General features: G+C 48.9%; 1 protein-coding gene across 10 annotated transcripts in view; it reads left to right on the forward strand.

Moving 5' to 3' along the window:
• Positions 1-7023: 7023 nt before the first annotated feature.
• ATP2B4 (ATPase plasma membrane Ca2+ transporting 4) overlaps positions 7024-18610 on the forward strand; it is a 109153-nt gene continuing 97566 nt past the window's right edge. For 6 of the 10 annotated variants that reach the window (XM_021063197.2, XM_021063194.2, XM_021063199.2 and 3 more), the window contains exon 1: positions 7024-7409. The gene's annotated coding sequence lies outside the window, so the exon portion shown is untranslated. Of the gene's footprint in view, positions 7410-8018; positions 8265-18610 lie in introns of all 10 variants that reach the window. The other 4 variants (XM_084976797.1, XM_021063195.2, XM_084976798.1 and 1 more) reach the window with 1 other exon arrangement.

Consider the following 18610-nt stretch of genomic DNA (forward strand, 5'->3'; position numbering starts at 1 on the left):
ATCCAAACCACTGCAGCTTCCAAAACAACTGAACCAGAATGAAATTCGAACAGCAAAATATGCTCCCAAGTCAATCAAACGGATTCTACCTATTATCGAAGGCCCTGGATCCAAAAAGGGCTTCTGGCCCTCCCCTTTGCTAATCCTGGTTTTCCAGATGCTGCACTCCTTCTTTTAACAGCATGCCCCAAACATGATAAGTCACCAGGGAGGCAAAGATGAGACAGGCTCCCTCCAGGAGCCTATGGCCCAACACATAGGTTTTTCCTACGCATACGTGCTCCCACTGCCCAGCTCAAATGCCTTCCCATTCTAAATGCTCTTCTGCCTGATATCACAGGGCAAGATGGAACTCTTGGCACCCTCACCAAGCCTCATTACTGCCAGAATCAGAGCATGGAACCGGCAAGACAATAAAACACAGAAAACTCAACAAATGAAATCTCAGCCCCAACAACCTCTGTGGTGACAGAGACCAGTGATCCTGAGACCAGCTCCTCCCAGCCAGCAGAGAAAGCATCCTTTGATTTAATTCTGCATCTCACCCTTACAGATTCAGACAAACTTTCTAATGATCTCAGTAAAGGCTGCCCCATCCAGTCCTCTCCACAGGAATCCCAGGAAGTGGGAAAGATGAAATTGTTGCTTGTCTAACGTAGGTGACCACCCACACTCAGCAAGGGGGTGAGCTGGAAGCCAGGCCTCCTGCGGAGGGCCCAGCAAGGTTCCTGCAGTGGAAAAATAGCCCTGGCTTGCGGCTGCTGCTGCTGCACAGACAGCTGCTGTGATTTGCTTCTGTCTCTTAGGAATACAGCCAGAGCTAGCCATCCTTTTACAGCCCCGGACCCTCCCAGCTGAAATCAGTATTGCCTTCCACGATAGTCCTCCTTATCTGGTTCCTGGCACAAACCTCACCCAGGAGTTCCCGTCGTGGCGCAGTGAAAATGAATCTGACTAGGAACGATGAGGGTGTGGGTTCAATCCCTGGCCTCGCTCAGTGGGTTAAGGATCTGGCGTTGCCCTGAGCTGTGGGGTAGATTGCAGACGCGGCTCGGATCCTGTGTTGCTGGGGCTGTGGTGTAGGCTGGCAGCTGTAGCTCCAATTTGGCCTCTAGCCCGGGAACATCCATATGACACAGGTGCGGCCCTAAAAAGCCAAAAAAAAAAAAGAAAAAGAAAAAGAGAAATAAAGAAAGAGAGAAAGGAAGAAAGAAGGAAAGAAAGAGAGAGAGAGAGGGAGAGAGAAAGAAAGAAAGAAAGAAAGAAAGAAAGAAAGAAAGAAAGAAAGAAAGAAAGAAAGAAAGAAAGAAAAAGAAAAAGAAAGAAAGACCGAACCTCACCACAGACTTGAGAGTTGGTTGAGAGTAGATGATCTTGTCTTGGCTATCTCTGTTCTTATCTAGTTGTAGCCTTCTTTTATCTCCTGTTCTCTTGGCCCAGGCCAATCTCATGGACTTCTGTCTTGATATCTCTGCCTAGCACTCTGATCCCAAGTCGCTAGCAGCTACTCATGCCCCATAGCCTTTAGGGCCAGCCTGCAGCCAATTTAGTTTCCTAAGCTCTGTCTTCCTGGATGCAGTTCCTTCCCCATCAGTAGCTTTGTCCTGGGTTGTATACAAAGACAGACAAAGGAGATGGGGGCAGATGTTGCCTGTGTAAACACCTCAGTCTACCCTGCCTTCAGCTGTCACCAGAATGCTCTGCAGGGGAGTGGGAAGAGAGACACTGGGAAGACTTTCAAATTCCAGCTGGAATCCCACCAACTCTAAGAAGCCCTCCCCCTTTAAAGGCTCCAACCCATCTCCAGCTTTCTCTTCACTAGAACTTCAGTGGATTTGTCATTGGGACCCAAGTTTTAGACTTAATCAAGCTCTTTTTTTGTGTGTGTGATCTGTTTCATGTGTCTCCACAACTAGATCAGAAGCTTCTAGAAGACAGGAATTATGTTATATATAACTACGTTACACAAAATTGCCCAGCATTGCACTAGGTGGGGATTATCCCTGCTTGCCACCAAGGTTTTCAATCTACCAGATACACTGATACCATAGCCAGCTTGCTAAATATAGACCTGAAGAGGCCACTCAGCCCTGACAGTCCAGTCTCAGCCCACCTCCCAGCCTCCATTCCACTCTTTCTACCTCTGGATCTTTGGTCACAACTCCACCCCCTTCACCCCACTCCGACCCTGCCTCCATTCAAAACAGGCCAAAGCTTACGCTTGGAGATGTTCCAGGTGCCTCCAAAAACCAAAGGCTTTTTTTCTAGGGCCTTCTACTAGTCTTGTCAGAAGAATCACTCCCTGGAATTCTTTTTTTTTTTTTTGCTTTTTAGGGCTGCACCCATGGCATATGAGGTTCCCAGGCTAGAGGTCTAATCAGAGCTGTAGCTGCCAGCCTACACCACAGCCACTGCAATGCCAGATTCGAGCCATGTCTTCGACTTACACCACAGCTCACGGCAATGCCAGATCCTTAACCCACTGAGTGAGGCCAGGGGTTCAAACCCACAACCTCATGGTTCCTAGTCGGATTTGTTTCTGCTGCACCAGGATGGGAATTCCACCAGAGAAGTCTTTTCATACTTCATCTTTCTATAGCTAGCATCTAGCATATAGTAAGCACTCAATAAATGTTTAAAACAGTAACTATAATACCTTCTATTGTGGTTATTTATGCTATGAATATTTTTTTTTCCCCCACCAAACTGTAAGTTTTATCATCTCTGTATGCTTCATCTGAGCTCAGGAGATGTTGAAACATCATTCAAAAAAGTACACTGAATTGAATAGAGATATTCAGTAATGTATAAAATGAATGATTAAAATTCACTGAAATGAGTGTATCTAGGTGGTAGGTACCAGTTTAAAATGTTTCTATATTACTTGGTACAAGTGACCAAAAAACCCAAGTGAGACTAGATTACGCCTTCATAATGAGTCACCTAACTAATTCCTTTGTAGGAACAGCATGGGTACAGTGGGATATGAGTACAATTGACTCAAATGCTGCCAGGACTCACTTTTCAGCTTTCTGCCTCTCTCCGCATGTACGTTTTATTCTTTCCAACTGGCAGGCTTCTTTTATGGGGCAGGGAACATAGCCCCTCACACTTTCAGAGCCTCATTCCTCACAGTATCCACGGCTAGAGGGAATCAAGCCTCAGTTTCTCTTTGGTCTTAAAAATCCCGGGAAAAAATATAATTGGCTGAGTTTGCATGAGGCAGGGATGGGGCCTCTAATAAAACGACAGTTCCCTTATGGACAGTGAGGAGAAAGACCATCTTAAAGAAGGACTTGGTCTGGATGTGGGGAGGATGATAGCTGTTCTAGACAGATTAAAAAAAAACAGTAGATATTCATGATGCCGAGAGGTACAGCCTGCATTCAAGAAAGGTGGGGAAAGGAGTTCCCAGTGTGGCTCAGGGGAAATGAACCCAACTAGTATCCATGAAGATGTGGGTTTGATCCCTGGCCTCCCTCAGTGGGTTAAGGATCCAGCATTGCTGTGGTGTAGGCTGGCAGTTATATCTCTGGGAATTTCCATATGCTACAGGTACAGCCCTAAAAAAAAAAAAAAAGATGGGGAGAAAGAGCACAGGTGATTTGGAGAGTTCAAGGTGCGGCTCTCAAGAGGCCAGAGGAACGTATACTGTTAAACACCTAAGGGAGAGACAAGGCTGAGTGCATTTTCTTCAGGTAAGAGTTGGCATGGGGATAGGGTCCCCGGTGAAGGAAGCTTGCCAGGTTGACCTGCTCTGGCGAGGCCACGACAGCTAGCTGAGGAGAGCCAGGCTCTAGCTAAAGAAGCAGAGAACCTGAAAAGTCTAGAGCATGGGAGGGATAAGAAGGAAAGGGGTCTAGTGAGAGGCTAGTCAGACAGCCATCCACAGCATCCTAAGCAGGAACTTTCGACACTAGAGACAGTACCCTCCGTCTTGCCATGGTGGGGGAAGGGGCAGGACTCTACTCTCCCACACTTGGTGGTTATTTTTGTGGATAGGTTTATTTTTATCCATTCTAGACTTCTGGGCCACTGCTAGAAGAAACAAGGCACCAAGGCTTCTAGGTTTCCAGAAAACACAGGCTTCAGGGGCTGGCTCAGCTATCGAGATCAGGCTACAGCCATCCACTCTCACGTTCTCTCTCCTGTCTGCAAGGGGCTGGGGCTGAAATGGGGGTGGTTCTCCTTTTCTCATCCCACAACCCCCCACCGGGTGAAGGGGAGCATCAGGCTCTAAGCGAAGGGTGAACTACTAGCAACTTGCCTACTGACCCCAGCCAGAGGTAAGAAAGACATCACAGCCTCTTTGGGCAGCAACCGCCCCCTGCACAGCCTGCCTCCCTGGAATCCAAGGGGTTTGAGGAGAGGATCTTGCCTTGCAGATACTTTCAGGCATCATTTCTCTGCCCCCACAGCCAGGCCACCAGAGTAGACTCCTCCTTTAATGGGACCACACAGCTGGCCTAAACCGTTGCTCCCTCAAGACCAGTTTATGGAACAGTTAGGCAGGACCTCCGCAAAGCCATTGAAGACAAGGTTAAAATACACTTTACTACATTTAGAACACCATTTCAGAGACTGGCTTTCTCCTGATAAAGGTACTACCAACACTCATTGGCTGCTAACAGGTCAAGTTGTTGCAATCCGACAGGGAATGTGACAAGCCACTAAATCTGAACTCTGTTCAGCTGATTCCTTTCCTCTCAACCCTGCGCTTCCCCAACAATTGATCTGGGCTCCTGAAGCTGACATTTTTGGTGAGAGTTTCCAAACTCTAACAAAGTACCATCCCTATCCCTGCCATCAGTTCTCCTATGGAAAATGCCCTGGGGAGTGGGGTGGGATAGACCAGAGGAGTTGGGAGAGAGGCAGAGGGTGAATGAGAGCCTATCTCACCTTTGGGGTCCTCTAAATGCCAAGGAGAAGGCTTTCAATCCCTAGGAAGAAAGGACTGCTTGGAAAACAATCCATGGTGACCCTAACTTCCTCTCCACCCCTGTAACCTTCCATGGCCTGGGCTGGGCTGGGAAGGAGAGACACAAAGACAGACAGGGGCTTATTTTGGATTCAGCTCCCAAGATAGATGGCAGTAGGCAGTCTCTAGCACCACATTAGGAAACTCTGAGTTCTGAGCCCAGCCCAACTACTCTTGGGTTTCTTTACTTTTGTCTGTTTAACTTTCCCTAGCTCAGAAATAGGATATGGATGAGCTATCCAAAAATATTAAGATAGACTCATAAGATGGTTCTTCATCCTGGGGTAGGGAGGATGGATGGCAGAGGAGGACAGGTGTGGTGGGAGGTGTTGGGTTAGGAAAGGAGGATCAAAGAGATCTCCTCCCAAACCCTGAAGCTGTGGCCATTGAGACAGGCAGGGACCTGGGACCTGGGACCCTTTGCTGCGGTGGCTGCAGTGCTTGCACCTGGACAAACATCTCCCAGAGCAACAAAATACAAAGAAACTGTAAGTGTTTAAAAATAGCTTCATACATGCGCAGTTGGGACAGATTATGGGCAAGAAGATACAAAAAAACTAAAAACGCAACTACCACTTCTGAAGAGCAGAGAGTAAAAGCAGGGTAATAGGCCTGCCCCCTGCACACAGTCACCAAAGAGCAGACCACCTAAGCCACTCCTCTGGCCCAACCTCTGGAGCCGCCCCTACACTCACCCCAAGTAAGGAACCAGCTCGTATCCCATCCCCACCCCAGCGAGCCAGCAAGGGAAACCGTTGGAAACTGCTGCAGGGGCCCCAGTAAAGCCTAACCTGAGTTTTCCTGTCTGGCCTCTTATCAATTTCCAATGATTAAGAAAGCTAAGAGCCCAGGATGATAATACTCAGCTTCTCCACATCCTAGTTTACCACTCTAATCTGTGAGGTGTGCCTTCATTAGCAAGTGAGTGTTTGTGTGTGTGCTGAGGTCTACGGCGTGGGAATTTATCAGTCAATGAAGATATGCAGTGTGAACCAGTCGGGGATGCATGTTTGCACTTGAAAGCCAGAAGGTTTTAGGCGAAATCTATGGGTGGCACTGTTGCACAATGCTGGTGGGTGTGTGGCTGCTGGGGTGTGATTTAACAGTTTACAGTCTGTGTATAAGTGTACCTGGATGTCTGAGTGTGTGCAAATTAAAATGGAAATGTGTACTGTAGCATGATACAAGTGCAGGAAAGTACACAGACTGGCTTTGGAGTCAGTCTGACTTGGGCTTGCATCCTTGCTCTGTTATTATTAAACAGATGTGGAAGCTTGGGCGAGTCACTGATTCTCAATTTCCTGAACTCTGAAATGAAGATAATAAGTACCTTTCAAGAGCGCCATGAGCATTAGAAACGAAACCATATATGCAAAGCTTTTGGTGCCATAGCCCACACGTAGTAGGACTGAAAAACAGGCAGCTATTATGCACTGTGGATGTACCTCTGATGGGTACAGAGGCAAGCGGGAGCCAAGTGTGACCCGGGACTGTGTGTGTGAAATCTGGGTGAGGAGTGTCTACTAAGGTGTGTCTATAAGCAAAGCTATGTACTGGTGTGTATGTCTGAGCAATTCCTTTTCCTCCTCCAGGGAGCCCCTCCTTCAGACCAGCGGCAGGTGGGTGGCAGGGAATTGTACAAGTTTTCACAGCCACCTTGGGTTCCCGGGTCCTGGTTCTAAGTGAGTTAAGAGTTTGAGCGGAGCTGCAGGAAACCAACCGCCTGCAAAAGCTTCCTTTTTTTCCCTCCACCCAGCAACGGTTGAATACCGCCACCCACATCCACTCCCACCTCCACCCCCACCCTGCCTTCCTTTTAACGAGGGAGAGCAAGGGCGGGGGGGAAACCCCACAGAAAAGAGGATTCCTCCCCTTCTCCCCCAGTCCCCCTTAAGACAAATCAGGAAGAAGCCGCAGCTCGCCATCGGGCCACCTTAACAGTAGAGTAATGGTCTGGCCTCTCGCCAAGTCCCGCCCTCTTCCAGCCCTCGCTCCTCCCCTTTCTCCTCCCGCCCAGGCCCGGCTGGTGAGCAGGAGTCTGGCCCGAGTTGGCTGGAGCTGTTGCCATGACAAGCATTTTCTTAAGAAAGCTCTGCTGTTGAGACCGTCTGAAGCGGGGGGTTGAAGGGGGGGGCACGAACTTCCTGGGGAACGGTCTCCCCGAGGAGGGCAAGCCCAGAGACACCCGCCCAGCTCCCAGCACCCTTTTCTTCCAGGAACCTGAGAGGTCCTTTCCTTTGGGAGGGCTAGGGGAGGAGACCCAGCCCACTCCCCGGTCGTAGCTGGAAAGGCAGGAGAGACCAGCCAGCATCTCCGGCGTGGTTGCCACACGGGGGACACCGGTGGGTCGTCACCCCCCCCTACCTCTGTCCATGGAAACCCGGAGAAAGAGTCCCGCGTGGAGAAGCCTGGATCTCTGCTAGAAAGAAAGGTAGGTTTGCAGAGAATGAATTGAATCTTGATTTGCAAACTTAGTTTCTTTCTTTCCTTTCAGTGGCTGATAAAATTCTCTGAATTTCCTCTTCCTAGCATATTTCTTGCAGCTGGGTTTAGGGGTGTGTGTGTCTGTGCTCGCGCACAGATTTGTCAAATACTATATTTCCTTCCTAGACTCAGTTCTGAGAAACGTATAATCAAACAAGTGATTTCTCTTTTTTTCCTTCGAGTTTTTGTCATTCCTGGGCTGTGGGGCTAGGGAAGTGGAGAGACTGTATTTTTCATACCCAAATGGAGCTTTTGGAAAAAGCATTTATTTTCCCCCATTCGTTCCTGCCCTCCCCTCCCCCTTGGCTTGGGAATGAGACGCAGAATGGAAAACTGTTGCAAAAATATTTTCCGCGTCTGTTCCCTTTCTTGAAAGCCCCAAAGAGAGATGGGAAAAAAAAAAAAAAAAAAAGAACTGAGTACAAAATGCTCAACAGGAAGGAGGGGCTGCATCGGGGACTGGGAGAGGGGCTCACTGGGGGATGGGTGGAGGTAGGCGCTAGAAGTTGCAAGTGGGGAAGGGCAGTGCACAAATTAAATTTCTTTGGCTTTGTAGGGAAACCTCAGCAGTTTCTCTCTACCGCTTGCAAAACATCCTCAGACTTTCACGTCTATAATTAGCAGTGGAAAAAGCTGGGAGTTCCCTTGTACTGCTGTTGTTTGAGTGTGTGTGGAGCGTCAAGAACCAACTGTATGAGTGTCTCTGAGGGCACCGCCCCGTACATCGCTGGTCAAAAGGGGAGAAAGCAGAAGGGGTGAAGTTTGAAAGTTTGCAGTTTCAAGGCTGGTGACCGTGGGGCTGGTGAGTGTTTGGCGGTTGGGGGTTGCCACAGGCATCCTTGGTAGGGTCCCCGAGCAGCCTGGGCCACTTGCTAAAGAGCTAGAAATTAAGACTGGGATTGTCCCTCCTGCTTGTCGTTCACAAACACACTCACTCAAATACTTGGCTCGCTCTCGTGGTGGAGGAGGCCGGCTGGCATCCTCCCCAGGCAAGTCCAGCCTCACACACTCCTCCATCTCACTGAAGGACCCACCGCTTTTCTCTTGCTGGCTGTGGAGGACCCAGGAGTGTCTGGCCACATCCCGGGAGAGAGTGGGCACTCTGCTGGCCAGAGACACCACCCTCCTGGGCATTCCTGCCTGACTTAGAATAACTTGCAGACGGATGTCGGCGCCAGCCGGCCTGGTAGGGGGGAATCTCAGCTGAAGAAATAGGCGGGCACTCAACTGACACCACTGGGGGAGGGGAAGTAAAATCCCACTGTAGCCTGCCACCTCCTCCTTTGGGTGGGGTGTCTGGCAGGGAGTCTTAAGATCCTCCCGGATGTCCTCTATCTCCTAGTTGCCCCTTCTTGCCCATTCTATCTGGAGGTCATCCCCCACCCCCTCAGCTCCAGGCCCTCTTTACAGGGAAGAAGGGGAAGAGACCAAGGTCATTCTAGGCTGAGACTGGCGAAGGAGAGGGGCCTAGGGTCAGGACGGACTAGGTAGAGAAAGGTTTAGGAGGAGGGCAGAAGGGGGTGGTGCCCTGATGGCTAGTGAGCTAGGTTTCCTGGCTAGGGGCAGTGGCCTGGGGAGTGGGCTCAGCAATGTGGGTCCTGCACCTGAAACTTGGTGGTGGGCCGAATGGCGAAAAAGAAGCACCTGCCATCTGCCCCAGCTAGTTTGGTTGAATGAGTGGTAAAGGCAGAAACTGGAAAGAAGGAAGCAAACGATGTGGAAGAGAGCACAAATGGGGCCGGGATGGATCTGCCTGCACCCCAAGGCCAGACAGCTCCTCTCTCTGGGGAAGGGAATGAGGCCTTACCCAATGGGCAGGGAACCCCGGCCCAGATCCATGCCCTTGTTCTGTAGAGAGGCGGGGAGGGGAATCCGTCTCTTTGCTCCTCTTCGGGAGCCCCATCCTCCCCGCCACCATCTTGCAGAGGTTCAACCCTGAAATCACGCCCCTTCCCCCTCCCCACCCCCCTGCCCTTTGGGGGGCCCATAATCCCACAGTTCCTGTGGCCGACCTTTCCATTTTCAGTGCTTTCACTAAGGGTAGATTCTGGTAGGTTCGGGAGGGCTTCTCCCTTGAGGAGCAGGTCCCTATTTAGCACCGAGGCGCCTGCTCCCTTGGCCTGGAGTCCGGCGTGGTGGGGACGGGGTGGGGGGACGGGGCGCGGGGATTGACCTCCTCTTAGCCCCAGCCCTTCCCTCGGGTCGCGGGGCGGGGTCTGTGCTGCCACTTACCCGCGACCCCTCCCCTCGGCTGCTCTGCGGCCCCGCCCGGTCGCAGCCTCTCCCTCAGCTCCTCTCCAGCCTCGGGCTCTGCCTTCCTCTGAGGATTCCGTGCACCACAGCTCACTGAGCTGGAGCGAAGGTTTCATGCCTCCCGGGCCGTTCAGAGCCTTGGTCCCTTCCACTCCCAGTTACCACCTCTGTGTCCCTGGCTGGATTCAAGATCAGGCCGGAGGACCACAGTTCGTTTTCCTCCTGGGATTCACAGCACCTAGGTGCTTGGTTACTGTTTGAGGGAAGAAGGTGGCATAGGGTGGGGCTGGGGGGTCTGGGAATGCACCTTATCAGGGCTGATTCCTAGCTTGCCCTGTGGTCTTTGGTTTCCCCTCTGCACAGTGGAAAGCACTGTGATGGTGGAAGGGAGTGGCTGAGTCAGATTTGTCAGATTCCTATCATCTTTGGTGTCAGAACAAAGTCAAACGGGGAGGCCTCAGGAGCAGTTAGAGTTTGCCAAGGTGTGAGAGTGCTGGAAGAAGTTAGGTGGCATGGGGGAGGGGTGGCGGTCCTTGAGCAGGGACATCTGGGAGCCACCACCCCCCCCACTTGACTGCAGCCTCTTGAGAGACAGAGTGAATGGTCCCAGCCCTGACCCAGCTGCCACCTGCCAGCATTTCAAGTATTCCAGAGGAAACTGCCTCTTATTCTAGAATTTCGCTTCTCTTGTCAGTCCCCATGGATCCCTTTCCATTTTTTTCTATTCTCCTGGCCTTGGACCCTGTACCCAGAGACAGATAAGCCCTGCCCATCCATGGTGTTCCAGATCCACCAAGCCTTGGAGGGAGGAAAGGAGGATGTTCGTTCTTGGTCCCAAGACCTTAAGAAGCATCTTTGGCTTAGGGGGACCCAAGTATTTGATTGGACTTGGAAGAGGAATGTCCTCCCCTGGGCCTCCCTGCTTTCCCTGGAGGAATTCTTCCCGCTCTCTGACCTCTCCCCCAGCCCACCCTCAGAAAAGGCTCTCTTCCCAGTCAGTTCCCTGCTCCTCCAACATGCACTGACTTCTCTCATCTCTGATTGGTATTTGGTGGGTAGCAGTGAGCAGGAGAATGGGTGAGAAAGGCAAGGCCTCTGGGCCACAAGGAAGCCGAACTCCTGGGTGGAGGCAACCAGGATGACATCCTTTCTCCATTCATTTCCCCCTTCTGTCAAATGGGTCAGAGGAATAAAGCAGGCCCCGGGGCTGGAGTCCAAAAGCCTTGTGTGGGATGTTTTGTACTCCGCTTCCTCTCTCAACGTCTCTTTGTCTCCTCTTTTCCTCTTTCCCTTGTATAAGCCATTCTTGTTCCACTGACTTATTTCCTCTGCATGTGTTAAAACAGAAATGACAGGGACTTCTACCTCCACCTTAAGCCAGTCCTCTGTGTTCAGCCCACATGCACGTGGGTTGAGGAGGGAAACCAGGCAGGATCTAGTCAGAGCCAGAGTCAAAGACTTCCAGTTCGGGGAGGAGCTGTTGGAGGCAATAGTGTTTGTGGGGGTGGGGGTAGGGTTAGTGGAGAGGCTAAAGGAGAGAAAAGGGAGGTGAGAACACAGGTGTCAAGGGGCAAGGGGACCCGTCCACCCCCCCATCTCCATCGGGACTCTCTAGTTCTTCTCTGGCTGCTGTCTTTAGCATCATCATCTTTCTCTACTGTGGTTTCCCAAGTTAAGTATAGAAATCAGTGGGGTAATTCAGGGAGATGGACTGGACTGAAATCAGTGAGACTCGTTCGCTCTCGCCTTCCTGCCTGATGAGTAGGGCAGAAGGAGCTTAGGGTAGTGTGTTTATTAGTGGGGAGGTTTAAGGACTCTCAGGTAGGCTCAGGGAAGCTCAGCTCAGAACAGCTCATTGCAAGATCCACCTAGGATGCAAAAGCAAGGCCAGGAGTGCAAACCAGTATAGCCCCAATTGGGGGGGGGGGGTTAGTTTCTAACAAAACAACATATGCATTTACCCAGCAATCCTAGTTCTAGGATTTATCCAGAAAATGCACATTCACAAATCAAAAGGACCTATGGACAAAGTGATTTTTTTTTTTAATATTTATCACATTTATCTCTCCCCCCGCATTTCCCCTTTGGTAGCCATAAATTTGTTTTTGAAATCTGCGAATCTGTTTCTATTCTGCAAATAATTCTTCTGAATTCTTTTTAAAGATTCCACATGTAGTGATACCATATGATATTTGTCTTTCTCTGACATACTTCACTTAGTACGATAATCTCTAGTTCCATCCATGTCACTGTAAAATGGCTTTATTTCATTCCTTTTTATGGCTTAGTAATATTCCATTGTATACATGTACCACATCTTCTTAATCCATTCCTCTGTCAGTGGACATTGAGCTTGCTTCAATGTCTTAGCTATTGTAATAGCGCTGCAATGAACACTGGGGTGCGTGTATCTTTTTGAATTTGGTTTTCTCTGGATAGATTCCCAGGGGTGAGATTGCTGGATCATATGGTAGTTCTATATTTAGTTTTTTAAGGAATCTCTATGATGTTCTCCATAGTGGCTGTACACAAGGTGATTCTTTAAGGCATATTTGTAATAGGAAAGGAAATCATTGGAAACTATCAATGAATATTTTTAAGACTGGTTGAATAAATAATAGTACATCCACACAGTGGATTATTATACAGCCAAAAACAAAAATAGGAGCTTTATGAACTCACATGATGTGATTTCTAGGCTATGTTATTAAGTAAAAAAGCAGAAGAGTGCATATAGTATGCCACCTTTGGGTTGAGAGGGCCAGAGAAATAGGAATTTTATTGCAAACTTACCTATATATACACATACACACAGGAAGGATAAACCAGAAGTTAATTAAAATTATTACCTACAGGAGTTCCCGTCGTGGTGCAGTGGTTAATGAATCCGACGAGGAACCATGAGGTTGCGGGTTCGGTCCCTGCCCTTGCTCAGTGGGTTAAGGATCCCGTGTTGCTGTGAGCTGTGGTGTAGGTCGGCAGCTACAGCTCCGATTCGACCCCTAGCCTGGGAACCACCATATGCCGAGGGAGTAGACCTAGAAAAGGCAAAACACCAAAAAAAAAAAAAAAAAAATTACCTACAGAGAGTAGGGAGAAACGGAGTAGAGGGATAGAGATGGGGATGAAGCATTGCCGATTATACCTTTTCAGACTGTTTTGGTTTTTGAGCCAGGTAAATAGTTTACATATTCACACATTAAATTAGATCCAGAGGAAAGAAAAAAGCAAAGCTTAAAATTGACCACAACAGAAACACTGATCTTAACTGAATAGCAATTTGATTACTCTGCAAAGAAAAGAGTTAATTCAAGTAATTTTTGAGTCTAATGCCCTGACTTCTCTATCCTTAGTGGAATGTATATTCTAAAGATTAAAAAGAACTGAAGGAGTTCCCGTTGTAGCTCAGCGGAAACAGATCCGACTAGTATCTCTGAGGATGTGGGTTTGATCCCTGGGTTGGGGATCCAGTGTTGCCATGAGCTGTGGTGTAGGTTGCAGGCAGGGCTCAGATCTGGCGTGTCTGTGGCTGTGGCGTGTAGGCCAGCAGCTGTAACTCCAGTTCGACCCTTAGCCTGGGAACTTCCATATGCCTCAGGTGTGGCGCTAAAAAAGAAAAAAGCAAAAAAATAAAATAAAATAAAATAATAATAAAAAAAAGAACCGAAAAAAATCCCTTGAACTTTACTTTGTAGGTGTGTTATTGGTTGTGGCTATTGGTGCCATAAAATGGAAACTGTTTTTTGTTTTGTAGTATAGATCAAAGGATTAACGATGTTGATACTTTCTGAAAATCAGGGTTTCACTATGGAAGAAGAGAGACAAAAGGGGTAAGGTGAGGCAGAACCCTGCAGTTGTTCATATATCTCCTAGGTCTGTCCCCTGGAAGGGTCTAGAAGCAGTGCTATTGAGTAGCATGGAATACACCTAGTGCCTGGATTTAATTTCTAAGTACCACTCTCCACTAAAAGAAAGCAGTATTCCTTGGAGAAATGGCTGATTCCAAGTGTAGGACATAGAAACTCCAAGTGAACCATGGCATGCCAGAGAGCTAGAGCATGCTCATGAGAAAAGGACACAGGATTTGACTTAAAAGAGCCACTGGACAAATGTGGACACATTGAGCACAAAGAAAGAATGTAATAGGAATAGATTGTGAGACACTGAATAAAAAATTCCCTTCGTCCCAAGTTCCTGTTGTGGCTCAGTGGGTTAAGATCATGATAGGGTATCTGTGAGGATGCAGGTTTAATCCCTGGCCTTGCTCAGTGGTTTAAGGTTCCGGTGTTGCCGCAAGCTGTGGTGTGGGTTGCACTTGCGGTTCAGATCTGGTGTTGCTGTGGCTGTGGCTTTGGCTGTTGTGTAGGCCTGCAGCTGCAGCTTCAGTTCAACTCCTGGCCGTGGGGAATGTGCATATGTGGCAGATGCGGCTGTAAAAAGAAAAAAGGAAAAAAAAAAAAAAAAAAAGGGGATTCCCTGAGTCCATTCTAACCATTAAAATGGAGCAGGAAGAGAAAACTCTTAGCAGATAAATGCCAGCTAATGAAGTGTAGAAGTGATGACAGATCTTTAAATTTACCAGTTTGCAGCCCTGATGTAATAGCTAATTCAGGCCAGGCTTACTGATGGATGCTAAGACCACAGGGTGAAAGGTTGGACTCAATGTATCACCTCAAATTATTTACCCCTTGCAAAAGGAAACACCTGTCTTTACAGTGGGGCAGGTCAACCCAGACCATTATAATCAAGTAACCAAACATCGGCAATAGTGGGACTACCTGGCATTTGTTCCTTCTGATGTGCTGTAAGAAATTCAATCATATCACCTGTATTCTTTTCAAAAACATCTATCCTGGGAGTTCCCTGGTGGTCTAGTGGGTTAAGGATCTGGTGTTGTCACTGCTGTGGCACAGATTTGATCCCTGGCCCCTGGCCCAGGAACTTCCACATATCTTGGGCACAGCCAAAAAAAAATAAAAATAAAAAGGTTATCCTGAATCTAATCACGAGGAGACAAAAGACAAATCTAGAATGCAAGCCAAAGCCATTCTACATGACAACTGACTGAGACTTCAAAAAGTGAATGTCATTTTAAAAGAACATTGAAATTGTGTGTTTGGGGGATGGAAACCAGTCTAGATTTGAAGAAAATAAAAAGACATTATAGCTAAATACAATGCATTAACCTTAATTGGATCTTGGGTCTTAAAAAAAAAAATCGTAGGACAATTGAGAAACTTTTAATATAGAAATTAGGTGAAATGTAACTATTGCTAATCTTTTTTTTTTTTTTTTTTTGTCTTTTTTGCCATTTCTAGGGCCACTCCCACGGCACATGGAGATTCCCAGGCCAGGGGTTGAATCAGAGTTGTAGCCGCCCGGCCTACTCCAGAGCCACAGCAACTTGGGATCCGAGCCACGTCTGCAACCTACACCACAGCTCACAGCACTGCCAGATCCTTAACCCACTGAGCAAGGCCAGGGATCGAACCCGCAACCTCATGGTTCCTAGTCGGATTTGTTAATCACTGAGCCATGATGGGAACTCCACTATTGTTAATCTTTAAAGGTGTGCTAATGATCATGATAATGGTTTATAAGAGAGTAGCTTTTTTTTTTTTTTTTTTTTTTGGTCTTTTTAGGGCCGCACCCATGGCATATGGAGTTTCCCAGGCTAAGAGTCCAATCAGAGCTACAGCTGCTGGCCTACGCCACAGCCACAGCAATGTCAGATCCGAGCTGTGTCTGCGACCTACACCGCAGCTCACAGCAACACCAGATCCATAACTCACTGAGGGAGGCCAGGGATCAAACCCACGGTCTCATGGATCCTAGTCAGGTTCTGCTGAGCCACGATGGGAACTCCAAGAGAGTATATTTATGCAGAAGAATTTGGGGGCACAGTGTCTGCAGGTGTTTTTCAAATAGTTCCATAAAAAAAGTATGTGTGTGTATGTACATATAGATCAAGAGAGGGGTATTGCAAGATGCTAACAACTGGTAAACAAGTCAAGGGTCTACTGTACTATTTTTTTCACATTTCAGATTTGAAATGTGTCCCAAGATGGGGAGAGAAGCCCATGGCATGAAGGACTCTCAGATTCTTGAATTCCCCACCCTTATTCCCCTGACCCTGGACCAACAGGGAGTCAGCTCCCTAGCCGCCACGCAGCGCCCTCCCCAGGGAGTCTTCCTTCTTGCCCTCACTGCCCTCAGCACTAGGCTTTTCTTTCTGGATGGTAGCAGCTGGGGCGGGATGCACAGGCCAGGCAGGCGAGGAGCAACAGGTGGAAGTAGGCACTTCCCCACCATGCCACGGGCCAGCTGAGGAAGCCTAGGGACTGAGGGCTTCCAGAATCAGCCACCTGCCTTTTGCTTGTCTTTGTTTTTTGTCTTTTCTAGGGCCATGCCGGCAGCATATGGAAGTTTCCAGGCTAGGGGTCTATTCGGAGCTGTAGCCATCGGCCTACGCCACAGTCACAGCAACGTGGGATCCGAGTTGCCTCTGTGACCTACACCACAGTTCACAGCAACACCAGATCCTTAACCCACTGAGGCCAGGGAACGAACCTGCAACCTCATGGTTCCTAGTTGGATTCGTTAACCACTGAGCCACGACTGAACTTGAGCCACCTGCCTTTTGAGGGGGGTCCCAGATTGTAAGAGGAGGAATCCACCCACAGCCCTGTAGTTGACCAACCTTTCCCATCTCTCCTGAATTCTCTAATGAGGTGATTTGGAGAGAACCTGGCTGTGCCTGCCCTGAGCCTTCGTGCAGGGACTACGCAAGGTCTCCTAGGCCTTCCCTTGCTGGAGACTGAAGTGGTCTGACCCAGATCACCATGCTATCCCCCGCTGCCTTCTCTGCTGGTCCAGGGTCTGGAGGGAGATCAGGTTTCCAGGACTGCTTGCATCTCTCTCTCTGCCCCCTCTTTTCTCCCTGGAAACCCTGGGGCTAGGCCCTGCGTGACTCAGGGCTCTTTTCATGTAGGAGAGGGTGCTTGATGCTTTAGTCAATTCCCCTTCTGTCTTGCTTAGGGAGCCTGAAAGAGCAGGAGCCAGGAAGTTGGAAGGGGGCAGACAGGGAGGGGTTTGTTCTGGAGTGCTGCCAGGCCTGCCAGAAGAACATGGGACTGGGAGTCAGAAAACTGGTGATCTGGGCTCTTGACTACTGTGTGACCTTGACAGAGGCAGATGATGTCTCTGGGCCTTCATCTCCCCCACTATAAAATGAAACCAAGCGTGGACAAATAGGCATTTCTGATTCAAGACAAAGGGGCAAAACTCTTAACACCCAAACCAAACTCTTGTCATAGAGTCTAGCACAATGTAACCGCCTGTAGCTAAGTTCCACCCTTCTTCCCGGATGACTGGACACCAGCAGACCTAAAAGGAACTGCCTTGCGGACAGCCACACCCTCAAGGTTTAGGAGTAGAACAGGTTCTCAGATTGTCCATCTCCACCTGTCTGAAAGTTCAATTAAGTACTTACTCAATCAACACCTATCAAGGCCATGGTTCTACTGTGTCCTAAGCCAGAAACTAAGAAAGATTGGCTAGAGATACAGAATCCAAGCCTTCAGGGAGCTTACTATCTCCTGAGGAACATGATCCCCCAAAGTGGGTCCAACTATATGAAATTGCCAAAAAGCAATTGGTTTTGACCTACAAAAGGCAATTTAATATGGTTCAGCCTAATATTAAGATTATTAGACCTTGGAAGTCAGGCACTACCGTCAGTGCTGTGGGATGGAGAAATTAGGTTTTTATCTGCACAATGGATTGGGTTTGGAGAAATTTGGATAAAGCCACCAGCTGCTAGGCTGGCCTGCCTTCCTTCTCAGTCCAGACTTTTGGCTCTGCAAGTAGACACATTGACCAGGCCCTTGTCCAGGCTCTGATGGAGATTTCAGCATTAGCCTTTCTGTTAATTGGCCAAGGCAGCTGCCTGTGGGTAGAGAGGAGAGTGCTGTCCATCCATAGTCCACTATTCCTGTGCCCTGAATGTCCTGCTTCATATCTTGGGAGCTGAGGATGGAGGAAACTAAGAAAGGAATAGGAAATAGCCACCTAATTCTCCCCCCTCCCCGGCTTGTGGCAGCCAAGAGCAGGGACACACACTTGAGATCTCATGGCACAGGAACACATGACCTAGTGATGCTGGGAGCTGAAGGGGTATTCGTGGGAATGCGGACACCAAAATTTGGCAGAGCTCACCTGAAAATTATTCTCGGAGGAGGTGATTGCCAAACAGGATTTGAATGAGGAGAGAAAATCGATCTGATGGGGGAGAGGGTGGGGGAGGGGAGGCGGGCTGGAAGGAAGGGCTGTGTTGCAGCATCTGTCTGAGGACACTCGGCGGCGGCGGTGTCATGGAGCATCAGATGCTCTGGCAGGTGAGGGAGGCTGTCTACTCCCTCCCACCAGAATGCCTCCCCCCTTTGTCTGAGCCAGCACCCCGGTCTCAAGCCGGATGGCATCTGGCCTCAGCAGAGCCTGCTGCCTGCCTGCTCTCCTGGTGCTCATGGGCCATTAGGATGATTTTTTGATGTTTCCTCCCCGCCGTCTGTACTACAGGCTTCTTTGTGGGGAGCACTCATAGGACATCTGTTAGGATGCTAAGATAGGCACAGCTGGCATTCACACTTCCAGGGGCTTTCTGACCTTGGTACACGGAAGGTCAGTCGCCAGGCTTTGGGCTGGGGGGGTAGCTCCTTTTACTGAGACAGAGCATTTGAGATGGATAGAGTTGGAGACATAGTCCAATTTCCCTTTATCATAAGTGAGAAAACTGAAACCTAGAGACTTGCCCAAGGACACCAGAGTAGCCGGAGGCCAAGCCCAGGTCTCCCCACTCCACGTCTGTGGCTGGGCCCCCAAACCCTTCAGCATATC

The sequence above is a fragment of the Sus scrofa genome, chromosome 9 (assembly GCF_054392235.1).
Source record: "Sus scrofa isolate SSC_HxYL_T2T_F1_AM1 chromosome 9, Sscrofa_HxYL_maternal_Yorkshire_Landrace_v2.0, whole genome shotgun sequence".
NCBI lineage: Eukaryota > Metazoa > Chordata > Mammalia > Artiodactyla > Suidae > Sus > Sus scrofa.